This window comes from Epinephelus moara, chromosome 8, assembly GCF_006386435.1.
Source record: "Epinephelus moara isolate mb chromosome 8, YSFRI_EMoa_1.0, whole genome shotgun sequence".
Lineage (NCBI taxonomy): Eukaryota > Metazoa > Chordata > Actinopteri > Perciformes > Serranidae > Epinephelus > Epinephelus moara.
Window position 1 is genome coordinate 32,362,509 of NC_065513.1, and position 21,912 is coordinate 32,384,420.

At 42.1% G+C, this 21,912-nt stretch overlaps 1 protein-coding gene across 2 annotated transcripts in view; it reads right to left on the reverse strand.

Moving 5' to 3' along the window:
• The window catches only part of slc20a2 (solute carrier family 20 member 2), a 63,949-nt gene extending 46,074 nt beyond the window's left edge, over positions 1-17,875 (reverse strand). For both annotated transcript variants that reach the window (XM_050051748.1, XM_050051747.1), the window contains exon 1: positions 17,589-17,875. The gene's annotated coding sequence lies outside the window, so the exon portion shown is untranslated. The remainder of the gene's footprint in view (positions 1-17,588) is intronic.
• Positions 17,876-21,912: the final 4,037 nt, after the last annotated feature.

A 21,912-nucleotide genomic window follows, 5' to 3' on the forward strand; every position in this document is an offset into this window, starting at 1 on the left:
TGGCTCCGTGCTCGCGAGGCCCTGCCAGGACCTCCAACCTACCTGCCTCTTTCTCAACTGCTGAGACTGGTAATCTACTGTTGGCATGCTCTCTGGTATTAAAATGTGTTACTGGGGCAAAGTGGGTGCTGGTATTAGTGAGTGCTGGAAACAAGGCACAAAAAGGGCAAGGGAGACTGTGAGAAAGGAGAGGTACCAACATGACTAATGATGTTTTCGGCTACGTCCGCACTAATGGGGATGAATGCATCGTGTCCGCTCTGTTTTGGCCTTGTGTCCACACCACTCTGCAGACTGTCTGATGAAATCTTAATGAAAAGTGTTTGGTCTTGTTTGAGCAACAACAAAGATAACCTTTTTGAAAAAGCTGACATGTGACAATTATGTGACTACCCTCTGTTACATGATCCATCTGAGAATGTGGACGAGCTTTAAAAAGGAAAAATGGGGCTGAAAATGGTGCAAACACTCAATCGTAAACTTTCATTTCATAAACATAAAGTATAAATATCCTTTTAAACACCTACCGTCTGGAGACACCATAGTTTTAAGGCTTCAGTTATACTTATTAAATGCGGCTTTTGACTCTGATTTACAGAAAGATTACCATAAAAAACACATCTCCAGGTCCTCCTATTTGAAAATGACTAAAGGACAAGAGTCTATTCAATTTCTACATATGTTACGTGTTCATATTCATGTGGGTTTTTTTTATAGTAGTAGCAGTTGGGGACAGTTCTACATAGTGCTAGCGTGCTAAAAGCGGAACGGCAGGTGGTAAAAGGTTAAGGTATTAGATACACAAACAGAGTTTAATGTATCTGCATTGGTGTGGACGTAAGTATACAGTGTTTGCGGACAGATTTCGGGAGCTAAGGATTAAAAAAACAAGCTGATACACCAATAGCAGATATTTTTCATGTGTAGTATGCTATGAAAATGCATGTTTGTTTCTAGTTTGATGGACATTTGTGACCTTGGATGGCTGCGTCCCCACATGTGTGGTTAAAAGACGAGGACAGGAGGGGGAGAGAGAGAGAGAGAGAGAGAGAGAGAGAGAGAGAGAGAGAGAGAGAGAGCGAGAGAACGCCCCTCCTAAGCTGGATCTAGTGGCCTGTGCCCTCCTGCTCTTAATCCTGGCTTCCAGCACATGACCCAGCTAACAGAATTATGGAGTGCTTTGATTAGACCTGCTGCTGTGCGCATGTAGTGGGAGACGTGGCGGGGATGGTGGAGGGGACATGGGGCCCTTTGCCTCTGCTACCACTTTGCAGAAATGCCAGGCCTCTGCACTGACACATACCTATTCACTCACACACACACACACACACACACACACACGCGGCATTAACCATACATTTGACCTCAGCGTCCATAGCCTACACACAGCGGAAGAAAAGACACGAGGCCGGCCGGATTAGGCCTGCGAGTCAGTGAGTCAGCGGATTACCCCTGTACTGTTATTCTAGGTGAAAACTAAGAGTAATGTAGGAAAACGTGCTGCTAGCATTAGCCGCAGCTGACAGAATGGCACTTAAAGCAGTCATAACAGGGGAGGGGAATTTCACATGACGACTTCAGCAGTAGGCCATAATCGCATCAAGGGGTCTCGCAAGGGAGATGTTTATTTTTAAGTTTATGAACTGATGGAAAAAAACAATCTTAAGGCATATTTTTGAGGATGCCAGTGATGGGAAAAAAACATCCCGTACAGGGGTCTGGTACTGAGAGTCTGACTTCTGTCTGGAACAACAAAGAGATGGTGTTTCGTTTTATTTTGTGTGTGTTTTTTCATTTTGTCCCCGTTTGATGTTTATGGCTGTATTGTTTCCATTTTCTTAGTCTGTGCAAGCTGTTTTGGGTTTTAGCAATATGTCAATTCTCCCTTTTTACGAAGGGAACATATGCCTTTTTAATTTTTTATAAGTGCTCCGATCACACAAGTGCATATTCATGCAAAGCCTAATACATAAAGGTAAAACAAGAAGTCGGCACTATATTTGTGTTTAGATTTACTGATTTAAATCTTATTTATTTTGTACTATAGTAACGCAAAGTTACAGTTTATCCTCTCTAGGGATGCATGATAATATCTGCACACCATTGGTATCGGCCGATACTGGCCTTAAATTGAAATATCGGAATCAGCCAACATGCTGATAATATCGGTACATCATCGGTATCAGCCAATATAAGCTTTAAAATCAGAATCGACAAACATGCTTTGTCTTAATTTGCTAAATTAATGAACATTACATAGAATAAAAAGTATTGTATTTCATATCACGATGAGTATCCACGCATTATATGATGTTAATTCTACTACAGAAGAGACGATGATCACTAAAATTAGGTAGGGAAAAAAGGGAATATATCGATGTTGGTATTGGTCATCGGTCGAATGAGTTGTTACATATCGGCATATCGGATATTGGCAAAAGAATCTAATATCGTGCATCCCTGATCCTCTCTAAAGTGAAGGCAGTGTTTTACTAACTGTGCTGAAACTGGGTTATATTATTTGGCCTTGTTCAATATGCATTTAATCACTGAATATTGTAGAACTAACAACCTTTTCACTGTGCTCCTGCAACAGCATGACAAAGGGAGTGAAATAAAGCTGGTCAGATTTGAACACAATACTGCAGAGTGTAAACAGTGGGGGAATTCAGTACAGCATGTCTGCCCTGTGGGAGATGAGCTGTATGTTGTTCCCTCTAGGGAATATATTTCTGCTAGAGTATGTCCTTACAATGTTTGCGCAACAGTGAATGCTAAAGCAAAAGCAATGAAGGTAAACCACAGAACACAACAACACAAACTTGCGACAGTTTTACAGATTTAAAATCTCTCTGCACACACAGGGAATTTTTGAGGACACAGAGTCAACGTTAAGTTTTTTAAGCCTTTGAAAATATTGTGTTGTGCAACAGTCGCATCCATTCAAGCTGAGAGATTTCTGGACTACGAAAAACTCAGTTTCCCTGGCAAAAGATTGATGGAGATAGAAAGTGATGGTTGGGCCAGTGCCTGACATTGAACAAATCTGTGCACCAACAAAATCACAATCTTGAACTGTGAGCAGAGTAAAAATACAGCCTGGCAGGAGAGTCAGATCCACGCTGCTACAACTGCTACAACTGCTGCTACTCCCTCTGAAGCATGAATGAGTTAATCTCGAAATGACACTGTACGCACTGTGACCAGTGTTATCTATCACATGTTTGCCAGTCAGGTTGCACACTTGCAGCACATGGTGCGCGCACACACACACACACACACACACACACACACACACACACACACACACACACACACACTGTACTTTTCAAACTTGAAAGGACAGGTGCTCATTTTTGCATTCATGTAGCAAGTTTGCAAATCAGGTTAGAATCAGATGCACCTTATGATACAAGTAAAACTTAATTTTTGTCCTCCAATACTCAAACAAATGCAATAAAGGAGAACTGTGACTTTAATCAAATTTTATTCTGTCCGTCGACTGAAATGCTTGCCTTAACACCACCACCACTACAGACTATTAAACAAAATGCTTTAATACAGCTGTTGCAATGACTCCAGGGAGAGATATTTTGGGGCACAGCATCGTTTGAGGCTGTGTGTGGCATGTGCTACTTTCTTTGTGCCTGAGTGCTGTCGCAGCATGCGCGACGCTGAAAGAAACTCATTGTGACAAGTGGTCTGCTGGTGTTCCGGTGATGGAGGGGAGATGGGGAGGAGGGTGGGTTTGCCTGGGTCACCTCTAATCCTGTTGGGATAAATCATTTCCTTGAGATGTTCCTATCCATCGCCTCAAATCAGAACACCGTCTCGCCCCACCAGGAGGGGGCACACTGATGCTCAAACCCCGTCGTTTCTCTGGCGTTGCATTAGAATTTTAAATGCGTTTACTATAAAGGCCATTTAAAGCCTAAACGCTCCATGTGCAGCGTTTGCCACAGCAAGAGGTCACTGCTGTCACTTTCAGTTTGCCTTACTGCACCTCCTGTAAGCTGCACTTGTTTTCATTGAAAACTTGCTGAGTTATACAGTTGCCTCTACGAAAGTAATCCACCATTTCATACATGCTTGTATATTTTATTTCCCCACCGACATGACTTTATAATGATCCAGTCATTGCCGCTGTATGAAACACAGATCCATTACAGCAGGAATGAATATGGAGAGACCACTTTGTGTCTTCAGCTTGATGCATCTTCTCGTCTTACGCACTTACTGCTATGTTTCAATATGCGTCTTCGCTGCTACACATCAGATGATAATGAGGAGCAAAATAAAGCTGCAGTGGAACAAATAGTAGGAGCTTCAGATGGTGACAAAACAAATCAGTGGGTGTAGCAGCTCCAGACATTAACAGGGATGTAATGATATTACTTTACTGCATTTTTTCCCAGACCAATATTGTGGTTTAAATTGGTGTCATAATCTACATATTAAAAAATGCAAGCATCTATTTGTGGTCTACATAAACAACAATTGATGGTGATGTTCCCATGTTTTAATCATTTAGACACGAGTCAACTTCTAAGTAAACCTGCCACTATGTTCAATGTTTCAGATGGGGGCGCTATCCTGTGAGGACTGCACTGAGTTACGGTGGTCAAGCAACAGTATTTGGACAGACTTATCATAATAAACAACTTGGATCCATATGACTTGGCAGCCCAAAGATGGATTACAGACCTCGATGCACACCCAGACACTGCAAACTATCCTGTTTTTGGACTGAGTATATGCACTTTGTAAACAGAAGTAACAGAGCGTGAACCTCAGAGACAGCACCCCCGTCTCACACAGCACGACGTACCTTCACATTCTCTATTAGCGATGTCACAATAAGAGATTCTGATATCGCAATTAGTGTCTGAGGAAATATCACGCTTTCCTGGTTTCCATGGTTCAGCTCTTTGGCTTGTTTTAAAAGGGAGCATATTTTATGGACTTGGCAAAGGACTCTTCAACAGTTGGTCGTGCAGCAGGATCAGAGGTAATTACAGGTTTAAAGCAAATTAAAAAATAAGATAATTAGCTTAATCCATGACAAGGAGAGAGAGAGGGGGCTAGAGCAGACTTAATTTAAGAATATTTCTAATATAGCTAATGAACTCATATATTTATCATCATCAACTATATCCAGTTAGTTTTTATAATATAACAATTGACTACTTAAAAATCACTTATAATGGAAAATTGGCAATGGGCTGTCCTCCTAAACTGATATACCCACAAGGTCTCTAGGGTGAACTGTAACAGGTTGTGAAATACTCCTGGGGAGTTTATGATTATCGGATAGTGGATGATTATCTCCAAGAAGTTGGAACGTACCCCTTTGCAGTCACGTTTTGATGGCACCCTTTGCATGCTGAAGATCCATCTTTCAAAACAACTCCCTGGTCATTTTGTAGATATCCAAAATGCTCTCACACTGCCGATTTACGGCTCTTTTTTTCTTGCGAATACAAGGCTAGAATATCAGTTCCTTCTGATGTTCTTACAGCTCTTCTTCAGGCTTCACGCTTCAGGTGAGTGGATCGACTCTCTCACACACAAAACCACCTGACGCACTTGTTGAGTGACTTGCAAGGTTCGTTTTCACGGGGCGAAATGCATTAATCAGGACACCGTAGATAAAGTAGCTTCTACAATTCATATGGTTATGAAACCATGATGTTATGTAACAGCGGCTGTGGCAAAAACAGGTTAATCCCGACATCCCTACTAATAAAAATAATGTCAAACTATTTGAAAGTCACATTCGACAATGTGTGTTGACACTTGACGACAGTTTACAGTTCTGCTCTTCAGCTACTTCAGCTTACGTTAGCTTCACAGACTGACAAGGGCAAACTGCTTCGCAGCCCCAAATCCTGGAGGTGTCAATTCGACGATTGTGTTGAGCTTAAAACAATGGGTACATTTACATGCACACTAATTTTCTCCTATTATTCTGAATATGACAGTATTCTGAATGAAATACAGGTCATGTATCCGAATGTAGCATGTTCTGACGTGGTGTTATTCAGGCTGTAATAGCATTATTTGGATATGTATACAGTGCTTCTGGAATATGCTTCTCATTTGGGGTTTTTGCCGCACTTTACGACACACAGCATCTTGCCTGTTTATGGTCGGTTTTGTGCGTTGTCATGGATATGCTGGACACAAACCAACTTGCCAACAGTTTGCAGCACTGGTGTGAAAATGCCTGCCCCAAAGAAAAGCTAACATTTCTGGTTGGAGGGAGAAACACACCTACTTTTAAACATTATGAATGTCTTGGATAGCAACAGGTTTTTGGATATGCGCAATTATCACAACACCGAGGCTGTGTGCGCACCGTCAAACAAGTCCGCCAATAGAAAGAGCCCTTTTAAAAATCCTATTTTGATGCAAAGGAGCAAAATGACAAGTGGCTTCAGACGTCCTACTGTTCTATATTTTGATGTGATAAACGGCATGTTGGGCACATTAATTGGAGTGTGCATATATAATAAATAGAATAAAAGGCAAAAACTGGAAAATATAAAAACGTGGTGAGTGACACCAATTGCATGGAAGTTTGACTGGGAGATGATGTCTGCCCATCAGCTATCTGTCGCTATAGCCCAGCTAACTGCTAGCTTTATATAGCTTCATGCATACACAACCTCATTAGCCTGAAACATTCTTTCATGTCCTTAAACTTTCACTTTGCAGCTCATTAAGACATCTTAATCATGTATGTACTCCTACAAATCTTAAATTTCGATACAAAAATGTATTCAATAATGGTTCAGCCTCAGTCAGAAGGCAGAAAATTCACCCTATCATATATTTTGCAAGTCACAAACAGAAGTGTTTATGTGAAAAGATTATGTTGACAGGTTTGTTGACCACAGTTCAGACTGAAGCCGGTCATGCCTTCTCGGTATTACTGGCCGGTGGTGGGGGTCACTCACTGAAGAGCCACAGCTGTGCTGGAATGTGTGAAACATTATGAAGATGTCATCACCTGTTCAGCGCAGGGAACCCTGGATATTTTCAACTATACTTAATCCTTGTCTCCCGCAGTTTTAAAGGCCTGACATTACCCAAAAGCATCTTAGCCGAAGGACCTTTTTATTCCGCGCACACTCTACTTTCAGTGTTTTCCCCAGGGGTTCTTGTAGTACAGAAGTATTTTTGGTGCCAGTGCATTTTCCAGGCTCCGTTCCAAAAATTGTGCTCATTTCTCTGTTTGGACTGCCACAGATCTAAAGAGGGCCGATTATACAATTTACCATTATTAAAAAGGAGGGAAACTAGACCTTATAAGATCACTAATCATATCTTCCACTCAGTTTGAATATCCTGATTAATTCCCCTTTAAAAAGGAAAAAACCTCTAATGCCGTGTTATTCAGTCTCAGCTTGTTACAGCGTACATGATTCAGCACAGCCATCCTGTGTGATCACAATAGAATTTCCTCAACACTGTACAATTAAATGTCTTGTAAATGAAACCACAGACGTAATTTACTTCTGCAGTGCATTAGTGTTTGAACTTTCACATTATTGGACAAATCCGTTACAGTAATAAATTTGGCCTGTGCCTGAGATGTTATATATAAAGTATGAGGTGTTGCCTTAACTGATCACACTTATTGGACGTTTTAGGGTCAGTATCGCCTCTTAGATTTCTCCATAATGTAACCAAACATCTACTTTACACAGGGAAACTTCTATTATATAGTGTGTTGATACAGAGACACCAAGATGACTGCATACCATCGCAGAAACCATGTACGTGAGACTGTGTGGACAAGTTAAGTTTACCATGTCAATCACATCAGCTAATGCTGCTGACCAGCACACTGAGAAAATCCTGGGTTATCAATACCATAGTAAAAAGTGCAAGCATGTCAGCAAAGATCTTCAGTTACAGTCCGGACATACAGGAGTGCTGAGGGTGCTTAAGGGTTTTATTTCTGATTGAGAAGATAACTAGACTGTCAAATGACATGTCACAGTGATTATATAGTAACCCGTTTAAGTGTTGAGGTGACAATTAAGTATTTAGAAAGTCTGATTTTTAAATTATTTGTTCAGTAACTAAGCCAGAACTCGACACTATCACTATCACCTGATCTCTTGAGGTCCTGTCCAGACAGATGTGTGCCATACCTTCATTTCACTCTTATCTTAATCTGTCGTTTACATTCATTCATGCCATTGTTCCACCTTGCTTGTTCCCACCTACATAAGGTGGCCCTCTGGGTAGATACCACTGAACCCTCACTGACAAACTGCCCCCACCTCGCAGGCCTCGCTGCTTTCTGAGGTGTCACATATCCACCACTTGCTCTTGTTGCTAAAGGCAGTGGGGAGGAGGAATGATTTGGCTAGAAATAGCCAGTGTCACATGAGTGTGTGCAGTGACCAGTCAGCCAGCTGCTCATCCTTACATGGAGCCCGGCCCCATCCGTACAATCGAATGCAAACAGGCGGTTACACTATCAACACAACAGTGTGGACCTGCGCAGACAGGTCGATCATTCATCTCCTGGGACTTGTCCCACCCTTCACCGCACTTAGAGGAGAGCGGAGTTAAAAAGGACACGTGAGCTCAGCCCACACCTGTTTAAACAGTAGGATTTCTACGTACTTTCACGACAACAAAAGAAACTTCATAGCTCCGTTCCCCATCAGAGAAAAATGAAAAACACATGCCTTGTTTATGCCTGTACAATTAATTGAGAAAATATCTACACATAAGTAGTTGACGTTTAAACTAAAATCACAAAACTGTCTCCATCAAACTCCATTTTTTTCCCAAGACAGCTTCCAGCACAGTGGAATTACCAGTCTTTAAAGGTCTTCTATGGGAAATTCAGACTGTATAAGCTGTCTGCACACAGTTCTCAACAGCAGCTAATGGTGCTAACTCTACAGTGCTTAACAGTGGCAACAGTGCTGACAGAGCTAACAGTGTAACCAAGGGGGAAACTGAAGGGTGGGTGCCACACTTCTGCAATGATGGCATCTCCAATATCAGTGGTAATCACTAGGGTTGGGTAATGGTCACATTTGAACCAACACCAGTACCAGTACCTGTACCGGTACCTTTTTTCAGCCCCTCAGTCCTGTCTCTGATGTAGAACAAAAATGTATTTTATGAACAAGCTACAGGGATGACATAATAGACTACAAAGCAATTCTGCTGCTCGGCTTTTTTCTAAACTATCGCGGTAGATCAGCACTGCAGTGATAGTTTTGGCTCTCTGGGAAGTTAACAGAGCAGCCATGCAGCTTCATCGCTAGTTTCCAAGCTTCAGAGCACCTCTGAAGTTAAACCTAGTGGCTCTGCAAAACTCCGCAGCCGGCCTCGGAGCTCCATGACTGGCCTCCAGCCTTTAGGGCACTTTGCAGCACGTCCGCCTCTTGTCTAAACCTGGCGTTCTTGGCGCTCTTACGTTTCAACATTCGGCACAGATAGATTTAACAGGAATAAGTACTCTGTCGCACTGACGTAATTGGGTCAATACCAAGCACTAGTAACCACAGTATAAGCGCGGTGCAGAGTGGCTGTGATGAGCTAGCCAGTGCCACACATGCACTTACATGCTTGCGTGGCTGGACTGGTTTACAACAAACCACAGAGAAGCTCAGATTATATCACACACACAGGATACCATGACTTCATTCTCTGCTTCAGACGCTATTACTCACTATATCTTTACATAACAAATAGCAGTTCGCCGCTACAGTAATGCTCTGGATGTCCCATACATTTAAGGCCAAACCGTTCATGAGCGAGGTGGGACTTGCTATATGGAAATCTGGAGGCAATCTGTAAGTAACAGACGCATAGATTTGTATCCACCAGACACAAAAATAACTACATGTGTCGCTGAAATGACCCGACAGACCATCCCGAATGCCAAGAATAACTCTTCCCAAGCTTCTCTCAGTATTTCCAATAGTGCTTTGCCATCAGAAGTTTTCCTAAACCTCAAACTGACCCCAGGCCTTAGTGGCAAAAATGACTCATTAAAGTCAGGCAAGCCCTGGGTGCTGCTGAACAAATGTACTTGAGAAAGAAGAACAGGAAAATAATGTCCATTCTACCTCCCATAAATAAAAGCACAATGCCTCACAGTTCAGCAGTAAGCCTGTCATTAGCATAGTTAACACCAGGCCAGCACCCAAACAAGAGACGCTCTGTGTGACAGCGCTTTGATACGGACCCTGCCGCTTACAGAAGGCCACCAGAAACACTACAGAACGGCTCTCATGACCCGAGTGGAGAGGACAAACACAGCCAAAAACACACAACAGGTCAAAGAAAACCATGCAAATGCCATGAGCAGTCACACATTACCTAGGGGTAATAAATGACTAATTGTTTGTTTACAAATTGGTATGGGTTTCCTTTTTATGAGAGTAATCTAGAGACTTTGTATTTAAGGAGGCCATAACTTAAAGAATAGAGGTTTTCCTGTATGCGTCACCCTTGCCAATTTAAGTGAGGGTCTCTCGCTTCAAAGCAACCAAGAGGGGGGAACTACCGGGAAGCCTATGGCCGCCAGCGTGATTAAATAACTGAGTCAATGCTGACTTTAAATGCTGATATTTGTCAAGAAGACAGAAGAAACCTTCAAAAATACCGCAATCGTTCAGTGAAGACATGTCGGTAAAGAATCTGAGCATTATGAGCTATTAAGGCTCACTTTAGGGTCAAAGAAGAATGCAGGCCTACGTGACAGCGGTAACAGGAGGACAGAAGACTATTATGGGATGCCAGCATTTTTATCGGTTGTACGCTTGCCACTAGACAGGAGTTCCCTGAAACCAGCTGCATACATATACATGTGTGCAAACCACAAATATTTAAGTGTATAAATGCAGCCTCAAGTATTTCTGAATCCAGGCAACTTAGATCTGGTTGAATACTGAGAAACAAACACTAAAGCTGTGGTTGTAAAGTAGTCTAATTAAGAGCTGAAATGGTTTTGATTATTTCCCCGAGCTTTACTGGTGCTCTGACCCTGGAGCAGCACTGAAATTAAATCATCAAGAGGCTCACGGAAATGTGATGTCTGAAAAAACTGCTGCTCTGAAGTTTGTTTTCAGCATCTTTCTCCATCACTGTTTGACGGCAGCTTCCTAATGTGCGCTCTTCCCGGTTTCCTTGAACAACAACACCATCAAACCTCTCACGCCGACCTTTCCTGCTCTCTTTTGTCCGCTGCGCTCGTTTTGACCCGCCACACGAAAAGACACGTTATCAGCTCCTCATGATCAATGACCTGCTTAACCAGTTCCTCAGCACTAACATGGATTAAGCAATACTGTTACAAGCAGACAGACATGCAGCATGAATCGGATTCCCACTCTATCTGTGCTATCATGTGATGTTGCCATGGCGAAGGAGGGCTCAGACATAACAGTGTGATTGTGCTCCGAGGGCGAGGTGGGCCGATCAGAGAGACAGACTGTTCTCTGACTGTGACACCAAAGGCCCCGGTGCCAACTGCCTTTCCGCCCACAGAGACAAGAGTCACACCCACTGGCAGAAGGGCCAGCCTGCACGGGGCCCTACCGTCATGGAAACCAGAAGCCACTCCTGTGCATTTTCCATATATTGCTTTTTCTCACGTTAATCCACAAGAGCAAGGTCGTTTTTTTTTTTTGTTCCACTTCTAAATGCTAAAGCCGTCTGTAGTGTAGCATCAGCTGGGCTAACAGCTTTTATGCTACGCTGTAGGGCAGCAACTAACAATTATATTCATTACTAATGTATCTGCCAATTACTTATTGATTCATCAGCTAACTGTTCAGTCTAAATAAGACATGAATACAGGTCTGTGAGACTAAGGAAATTATTTTCAACATTCCTTTACTGAACAAACTGAACACAAAAGGAACCAAAAGAAAGACTAGACTAGAAGCTAAATCAAAAAATACCTGAGCGTAACATCGCAGTCTTTTGTGATGCGTTTACTGGCAAGTTAACAATGCAATGACAAGAAAACATTGTGCAGCTCTAACACAAACTCCACCTGAGGATGATGTACTGGACAAATTAAACATTTGACTTGATGATGGTGCTACAGGGAAAATTAAGGGATCAGTCGGATGCGATCCATGCTGAAGGGAGCAAGTATGTCTGAATCTTTCAAGGCAATCTATCCAACAGCTGTCGACACATTTCACTCAAAACCACAAATGTCAACCTCATGGTGGTGACAGAAAAAAAGAATGGGAAAGCTGCACACTCTGATGTATTTATTTCAATCAACGTTTTGACACTCTGTCTTCCTCAGCATAAAATACAGCAGTCACTCAAATGGCATGTAACTGGGACAGGTGCTCTGAATCACAGCAATCAACTCTAGAGGCCAATCTCAGGGAGGCCTGAGACAAAATAAGTCAGCTACAAGCAAAGTCAGAGGATCACCAAAGCCATTATGACTCATCCTCTGGGGATCATGCAGGTCAGTACAAAATGTCCTCCTAATCCATCTGATAATTGTCGAGATATTTCAGTCTGGACCAAAGTGGTGGACTGACCGACATTGCCTTTCCTAGGGGCCATACCACTCGCATGGCTAAAAATGTCAACAAAAACAGAGAAAATCCCCATCAGAATTTCTGGGAGCAAAGGGTGAGGTCTTTGTTTTGCCTGACAAACAGTACAGAGCTAAAACCAGACCCATGCATTAGACGATAAGAGGCGAGACACTGCAGTGCAAGAACATGGCTCCTAAAGGCATGTTAGATTTAAGACTTTTTAATGCCACATGAGATTAAACTGAAGACCAATTTCACCATAGCTAATTGAAGAAAGCAATTACTTAGGGTTGGAGACACTTTGGCCTAATTGTTTATTGTAACATAAAACATGACTTTTGCCTTGTGGCGGAGACAAGGGCAGAGCAGAACTGGGAAATACCTGACATCTGTTGGTGAGTTTTCTTTGTGTTTCTCACTCCACATATGAGATTCCAACCCCTTCATTCCCATTGTGCCGAGATTGAAAAACATTTTGCATAAAATACACTCAGCCTTGAGTGCATTGCCGTGCACCAGTTTCAGCCCTGTTGGGAAATCTTGGTTAAAAAAGCCAGTGTAGTTTGCTTCACTCCACGAAGGTACGATTCATGAAAATATGGACTCCAGACCTCCATACTTGAGGAAAAAATGGTCCATGAAATCCTATTTCCCATGTCCGAACATTTTTAAGACTTTTAAAGGATTGATTCAGCACATTTTAATTCCAACTAAAGCTTTATTTTTTGGTTAATAGACGTTTTGAGAATCCATGGGATCCCTGAGGAATGCCAAAAATACATTTGAGGTTATTTGGAAACAGTGTCTCCATGACCGAGTTTGTCCGTCAAACTAAAATAAGATAGCAGTACTAGCCACAAAACTGAGTATTGTTCAAGCTATATCTAAAACACATGTCTAAGATAAACAAGAAGAGGTAGACAGCATATATTTGGACATCTGTGAGTGATTTCAGTTCTTAAATACTTAATTGTCGCTATTTTTTCTATCGACTAACTGATTACTGAATATACTGTTCCAATACTTTGTCCCTGATTATGAAAAAATGGCTTTTGAACCGCAAACTATGCACTGTCTCAGCGATAAAACACTGCACGTAAAGTCTTTGAGTAAAAGGTACACCCTGCGTCGATGGAGGCTGTGAAGTAATGTTTTGTGACCTGCCCGCTCACAAAGGACATTCTCGCCACTCAGTGAGAGGCCTTGGGTGAATTTAACATTGACCTGGAACTAAAGGTGGAGTCATAGATGGCAGAAAGTTCTTAGAAACCGAAGCTGCCTGTGCACGTGTACCGAGAAAGCACACCTCCATGAAAACTGGTCTGACTCCGCTCTCTCAGCTCTGTGTTGAACATGAAAACATTACACAATGTACACATACCTCCCTTCCTCCACTGACAGCTACCTTCAACACAGAACCTCCAAAACACAGGCTTAAGCTGCCTGACTTAACTGCTGTTTAAATATGCACTGCTCTGTGTCTGCTATGAAGCATTCGGATTTATGGGTTAGCATAAAAGAGAGGCTCTATTGACGGTGTGGTCTAAGCTGCGGCTGCACCCTGCCGCCACGGAACTGCCAATTTAGTGTGAATCACTCTGCCTCGATTGTTTTTTTTCCCAAAAGGATTACACTCACAAAGGGCAGGTCAAAGTACAGTCAACATATAAATTGAATCTGTCCCCACTGTGTCTGTGAACCCACCTTAATTCCACAAGGTAGTCATAGAAAATTTTAATTAAGGCTCAGTCAAAAGGAGGGCAACAACGGTAACATTAGTGTTTTTTCCTCTCTGCCAAAGCTGCCTGATGAGACAGCATCACTGCAGCGACGCTTCCTGAGGTTCAGCACACAAGTTTGACTCAAATGTTTCTTGGAAAGCGAATCAGGCGGCTTCAAATGCAAAACAGGAGATTAAAGTGTGTGGGTGCAAGAACTTTGAATTTTCATAAAGCCCTTCAAGAGTGCCACAAGATTAAAATGTGTATGAAGGGTGCGAGGAGCTGCAAAAGTAATCTAAGGCCATTTAATTTCTTCCTAGACAGGTGGGTTTCTAAGCAATGCACGGATCATAGGAGAGGGAGAGGCTGTCGTCGTGGTCCTTATCACACGAGCTGGTCAACAGAAGCCCCAGATTGTGCACTCATGTGTTCACCTGAGCATAAAAGGTGTGTAAAAACAGGGAAGTTATTAATCAGCCTATCTTATCATAATGCGATTTCATATCTTCCTTATAACCTTTATGGTTAGAGAAGATACAGCAATCACTGTGAGTGTGTGTTTCCTCAGGTTTACGAGCACCCGCTGTGTAAAAGCACTGATGTTACAGTGTCTCAGCAACGCTTTAAAGAGACAACTGACAGAAAAACATGTCAGGCGGCGCACCAGCATTCTTCTTTTTCTTCTCTCTCACTCTCTTATCGTAATATGCAGATTAATCATTAACTCGCAAAACCTATTCTGGCTGCATGATTGCTGTGTACTTCCACTGCCCATAGGATAAGATACGTTTAGTGTGGGGTAGGGCACATGTAAAGAATAATCTGATGATTGCGTTTGACATATTCCAGTTGGGACAAGAAGGGTGGTCAAAATAACAGGAACATGTGACAATATAATGTGATTTCTAACAATAAAGGCGCACACTCTTTCAGGTGAGCTAGAGGTCACATCACTCTTTATGGCAGATTGTGTAGGCTCTACATCACAGCAGCGAAAGGTTACTAAAAACATCTATTTAACTACTGTACCAGAGTGCAAGTTTGAGGTACTTGTGCTTTACTTTAGCATTTCCATTTTGTGCTTTCTTCATTCTCCATTCAACTACGTTTTAGATGGTAATATTTAGAGATGTTCTGACTCCATTCCTGCCTTCCTCATAACGATGTTTGAGTATCAGCTGATACCAAGTACTGATCCAATATCACTGCATTAAAAATAAATCAACAGCTGTATAATACTAACCCTTAAAAAACCCTTGCATACTGTACATGTTGCCTTTTTACTGGTGCCAATATTGCTGACATTTTGCAAACGGCTAAACGACTAATTACTGTAAATTAAAACTTTTATTTCGCCGCTCTAAGACAGTAGTTGAGTGGCTGCACAGTGCAACTTCCTGTAGGCTACTGTTTCAGACAGGTGAAGAAGAATAGATGTCAGGGAAAACTGACATTTTATCCGAGTGTGAAACTACTTTTGGAGCCTATCCCAACTGACACTGGGCGATAGGCCACCCTGGACAGGTCGCCAGACTATCACAGGGCTAACAAATACAGACAGACAACCATTCACGCTCACACCTACGGGTCTACCTTCCTATTTAGCGTCACCAATTAACATATCCTTCATGTTGGAAGCCAGAGTACCGGCCCACGCTCAAGGCACACGCTCCCCCACCCTAGGTTCAAACCCCCCAAACTCTTGCTGTGAGGCGACAATGCTAACCACTCTATCACCGTGCCGCCCGACTTTCTACTGATTGTATTTTATTCTACTATTAGTTTTTAAATGTTTAAAATAAATATATCAAATCAAATGGTGTCAAATCAGGTCTTACAGACTACCGTACTCGCCAATACCAGATCCAGCATTTTAGACAGCATAGGAGGCATTTCCAATACTAGTAATGGAACAACACTAGTAATACTGTCCTTTTTACTCCACTACATGTGTTTGACAGCATAATTAGTTACTTTACACATTAATATTTCCACTACATGTGTTTGACAGCATAATTAGTTACTTTACACATTAATATTTTACTTAAAGAAACATGATGAACCTAAAAAATATAATACACTGTTATAGTGAATTACCCAACACTACATAGCAGTAGTCAGTAGTTATAATGGCACCACCTACGTCAGCTACAACAGCAAAATTCACATCCACAATAATAATCTAATAGTAAAACATCTGCATTGGGTACTTTTACTTTTGCTAAAAAGACGGTATTCAGTAACATTCTCATCACTTTTTACAGTGTGGTATTCCTATTTGTACTATAGTTTTTTATCTGAATACTTATTTTGCAGTGTCTTCCTGTTATTCTTTCCACCCCTCTGTGTATGTTCCAGTGTTTGTGATTTTTCTTTCTTGTTGGAAAACAGTTATCTGTGATGTGACAAAGGAAGAGGCTCGCCCTGAACAAGCAGGTGGGACCTCTGAGGCAGGAACATACTGAACTGTCTGGCTTCACATTGCAGATATATTTATATCTGTAGGTGAGCAGATCAGGTTTGTTTCCATGTGTTTGCCTGGCTGGCACTGAAACAAAGAGCCCGTCAAGGTATACACCAGCAGCAACGTGACAATGACGGCTCAGTGAAGTGACCCGAGGCACTTGAGAGATGTTTGGGAAAGGCTAGTCCCAACTTTTTATTCTTTTTGGGCAATGGGGCGGTAGTGGCAGCGCACAGTGCGCATGCCCGGTTGTCGACCCGCCTTGTCGTCAAACAGTGTGTGAGAAGGCTCAACAGAGTGAAATGAACTCGCGTGATTAACAGCGATGTGATTAGATGCTCGCTGGAAGCTGCGCTCTGAGCCAAGTGCTCGCCTTTTTTTGGCTTCTCTAGTTTCCCACACTGGTTCAGACCGGTGAATACACCGCCGCCACCACCACCACCACTACCACCACTACACTGTGAGCTGGTGCTATCGGATGTGTAGTCTCGCACACACACGTGTAGCAGCTCCATTCACACGCTTAGTTGCGTGAGCAGTGGCAACAATATCACCAGCGTGTTTTAACAAAATGTGGTGAAATGCAACATTCACAGTGTTTCCTGTCCACGCGAGGCTTTAAACTGCGTGGCTACGAGCTGCAGCAGCTGATTTAAACACAGAGGCATTTCTATTTTACGCTGTGTTCACACTTACCAGGCCCGGTTCCTCCTTAAACGCAGCACGCACGGACGCTCACCACAAAGAAATGCGCACGGAAAGTGGCCAAACAAGACACAAACCCCCGTCGACAGAAGGGGGAAAAAGACGCACGGGTAGTGTTTTTTTTTCTGTCAGACAAAATGTACTTACCAACGAAATAGGACACCACAAGGGGGGAAATGTGCCGTTACTCTCTCTCCGCCTCCACGCCTCTATCGCTGCCTGTATTTTCCCAGAACCGTTTCTCCGTGGGTTGCGTCGAAAATGTCACAGATTCCAGCAGTGGCCGTCGTCCCCCCGGAATGGTTGCCCTCGACTCGGAAGAGTCATGCGACCATGTTGCCGTGAATGTCGCCTGCTGCTGCTCTCATCCGGGCGTTTGGTATTAAGCCGTCGTCTGAGCACTGCTGAGGATGACAGCTATGGGATGAAGGAGGGAGGGAGGGGGGTAGCGTGCGTGAGACAGGGAGGGGGGAGTGAAGAGTAGTGGTCAGTCGGTTGAGGTCATGCTGACACCATATAGGGGGAGAGGGGGGGGTACAATTAATATTATTAATGTGTTAAGGCAAAAAAATGTCCAAAAAATGCATTTACGCACGTCTTAATCTGATTTTATTATCCATAACGCATCCAAGTGGTCACTATGTAACACCAAAATTAAATTTAACAGCAGGAATATTTGTTCAACTTTGCTTTGAATGACATATTCTCAAAAATCTGTCTCCTTCACAAATAACACTACTTGGTGGATTTTTATGCAACAGAGGTGACCCAGCCATAAAACAGCACAGTGACTGAGTGTTCTTCAATAACAAACACATTGTGCTGTTCCCTCCTCACACTTTTATTGTAGATTATTTTTATGGCTGAGACGTGCCGAGCACTGGAATCCGTTTTAGCCAGTCATTTTGGTGGGAAAAAAGAAATAAATTATATATATCGGGGGTTGTTGGACCTGTATTTGCCGTGACCTCGCTATTTTTCCACGCCTCAGATGTCAAATGTGGGTTGCGTGTGAACATCATGATCACTGGGTCGACGCTAATGTTTAATCCGTCAAAAAATATTGCCAGCTATTATGGCTGTGGCCACGTGCATACGGCATAAATGTGTTACATAACCGGCCCAGCCAGTCAACAACAGTGGGTGGGAGAGAGGAAGGAGGGGTCGTGTGGAGGGTAATTACACCAGACTGAAGTGTACAGAATATAAATACACAAATGCAGTTAGTTTCATTGAAATGTGTAGAATAATTAAACAACCTTGAACTTACCCTTAAGTGGCCTCAAGGTTTCTAAGAAAAAGCCTTATGAAATTTAATGGTTATGCAGCAACACCGGTGTGTGTGTCATATGAGAAATAATTTCCCTTTTGAGTTGTAAACACACTTGTTGAGACATGACTTTGTTTCCTTCAGCCAGTGTTTAGGGTGTAACAAACGACTCTTACTGATTCTTTATGCGAAAGTTTCACCCATGCCAAGCTGGGCCTACCTTGTTATTCCACACTGGATCTCACAGCCATATGCACCCCCTCAACCTGCACACGACCACAGCTGTATCATACCACAGGACAGCATCAGGAAGTGCTTAGCATGTTGGTCAGTGTTAACCATCATGTCATTGAGGGGTCTGGGAGCAGATTTAACACACTGATAGAAGTCTTTTAATGCCCATTTATATAGTCAGATATTAAGTTTTCAAACATTTACATATAATTTTTAGAGCCATAAGTTCCCACTTCCCACACACTCCATCCCCTGAAGGACTGGCCAACACTCACAAGCAGGAAAGAAACTAACAAAATGTCTGACAATCTTCATACAGCATTTTGGTTATCAGCAGCAGGTGTTTAGCATCTTTTTTCAGAATCAGAAATACTTTATTGATCCTAGAGGGGAAATTATTTGTGTTACAGGTGCTCCTTGCAAGAGAGGAAAGATACGTGAAAATATAAGAAATTTAACTAGAGTATTTACAAATATATAGTTAAAATAAACAGGAATTAAGTATAGAAATGTTCAAAATAGTCCAGGAATTGTTGCCATACTTTATGGGATTTATTAAACAAGCCCTGAGTAGTGCATTTAAGCTTTTGCAGCTTCAACTGAACCATCCCTCACTGTGGATCAGATAAGTAAAAGTAATAACAATGTAGATGTACTCAGTTACAAGTAAAGTCCTGCATTCATATCGAACTTTCCAGTAAAAGTACCAGCATTAAAATGTACCAAATGTAAAATATTTCTTCAGAAGAATGATCCATTTTAAAATCACAGATATTATATTGCTGAATTAATTAATATACATATTACTTTAATGTTTTTATGTCCAGTATCTAAACTTTGCTTTAAATAACATACCCTCATATCAGAGTTGGAGAGCAGAGGTGACCCAGCCATAACACACTGTACAGTAACTGAGTGTCCCTTTAGCTCAAACTCATTGTGCTGTTCCTTCCTCATTCTTTTATTGTGTATTATTTTTACGGGTGAGACGTGCCGAGTAGTGGAATCCTTTTAGGTGAGTCATTTTGTTGGAAAAATTAATATTTTTCTAATTAGCTGGTAAGGGTGGAGCTAATTTTAATTACTTGTGATTCTGCTGGGTGGCGATGACAGTGGTTCTCAAACTTTTTCTGTCATTTCAGGAGCTGAAAAAAGTTCATCGACTCCCACCCCACAAGTTTTTATCAGTCATGAACACTTGGGAAAGCAATTTATAAACAAGGATCCATGTTTAATTTAAGCGAAATAAAGGACAGCATCAGCAAAACTCTTATTTTCCTTACCTAAATTATATTTTATTTCACTGCACAGCATAAACCTGGGCTCGAGAGAGATTCAAATCACGACATGCGACACCAAAAACTGCCCACCTTGCTTCCTGGGTCTGTGATTTATATTTACAGAAAGGTTTCCAGAACCTTAGCCCACAACCTGTTACAACCTGGACAGACCAACATCAATTTATAGGGATTGCTGGGGGTTGGTTACACAGTTGACAGGCTGGATCAATTTCTGGATTGAGATGGATGAAGTTTGTCTCTTTTCTTTTAAATTGGATTGAACTGTGTCTGACACATATGCAGATTGCATGGATGACTCTCAGGTCTCATCTGTGATCCTCTCATTAAAGTCATCCTCCCATTTTTTAAAAGATTTTTCAAGATTTATTTCCTTCGCTCAAGTGCGGCAGCCCTGTTCAGACGCTTGTAAATGTAACTTTTTTCCTCACAGCCGCACTTGTTAATCAAACACTGAAGGGTCAACATCTTGTGCTTCAGATGTACTGTCTGCTCTCTGACAGCCACACAACAAATATCACAGCTTCATCACAGTTACAGGAAATTGATCCTCTTTGTCTTTGCTTTCCTGGAGTCTTCTCATACCAACCTGAGTATCCGTTGGTGACAGTGCTATTTACTGTACAGTCTGTGTTGTTACAATAAACATGTGGATCAGAAACATTTGCAATATTGTTCAGCAGCCGATCGCACGCATGTTACTAGTGACAACCAAACGAAAGTTTCTGGTGTTACGCAATTAACCTATGGACTGGCAAAGAGTAAAAGCCATTAATTAAGTACCAGCATCTTAGCTTTTGTCACACGGGAGTACATTCTGTATTAGCCTCCTGTCCGGGCAAGTCTGCTTGGGTGCGGTGTTTACCACATTTTCTGAATACCCTCCCACCACTCAAACAAAACTCTTAATGTGTCCTGTCTGCTATAATCTTTATGGCTTCATAAAATCAATAATTGCTTTGACATCATCATTCAGAATTATGTGATACCTGCATGCTTTTTTTTTTCAGAGCTTCATGAATACAAGTTGAGTCCACAGATTTGATCAGCTATTATCACTTTTCTTTTTCTTTATTTAATGCCTTCTTTTACAAATGCTCCTGACTCGACTTTCCTGAACTTTTTAACACCAATATGCGGGAATCCAATTACATAACCCACAGTGCTGTGACTGTTTAGTCCTTCCATGAACAGTTGCCATAGTGTTACTCCCTGTACACACCTCGCTTACACCACTGACTGTAAAGATAGCTGGCTCATGTTAAGTTTGTTAGGTCTCACAACTGCCAACATAGATAAAGACCCTGTCCCCTGCTTAAATTTTCTTCTTATTTTGCCATGTTTGGGACATTATAGGCACAGCGCTCCAGCCAACATTTGTATGTGGGTCCCATGTGGGTAATAAGTGTGCTAAAATGGGCCCTTTATGGGATCGCCCATGGGTTCCATAATGGCGCCATGCCAGTTGCCCACATAGTTGGGTTCAATCAAGTGGGCCCCATGCAGGTTATGTTAGGGCTACCTGGCTATGAAGTGGGTATGGGCACAAAATGCACATCTTATCTAAGGCCCACTTGGATAAACCCCCCTCCACCATGTGGGCAGTTGGCATAGGGCCACTGTGGAAGCTGTGGACAATCCCATATAGGGCCAGTGTTTCTGTTCATTT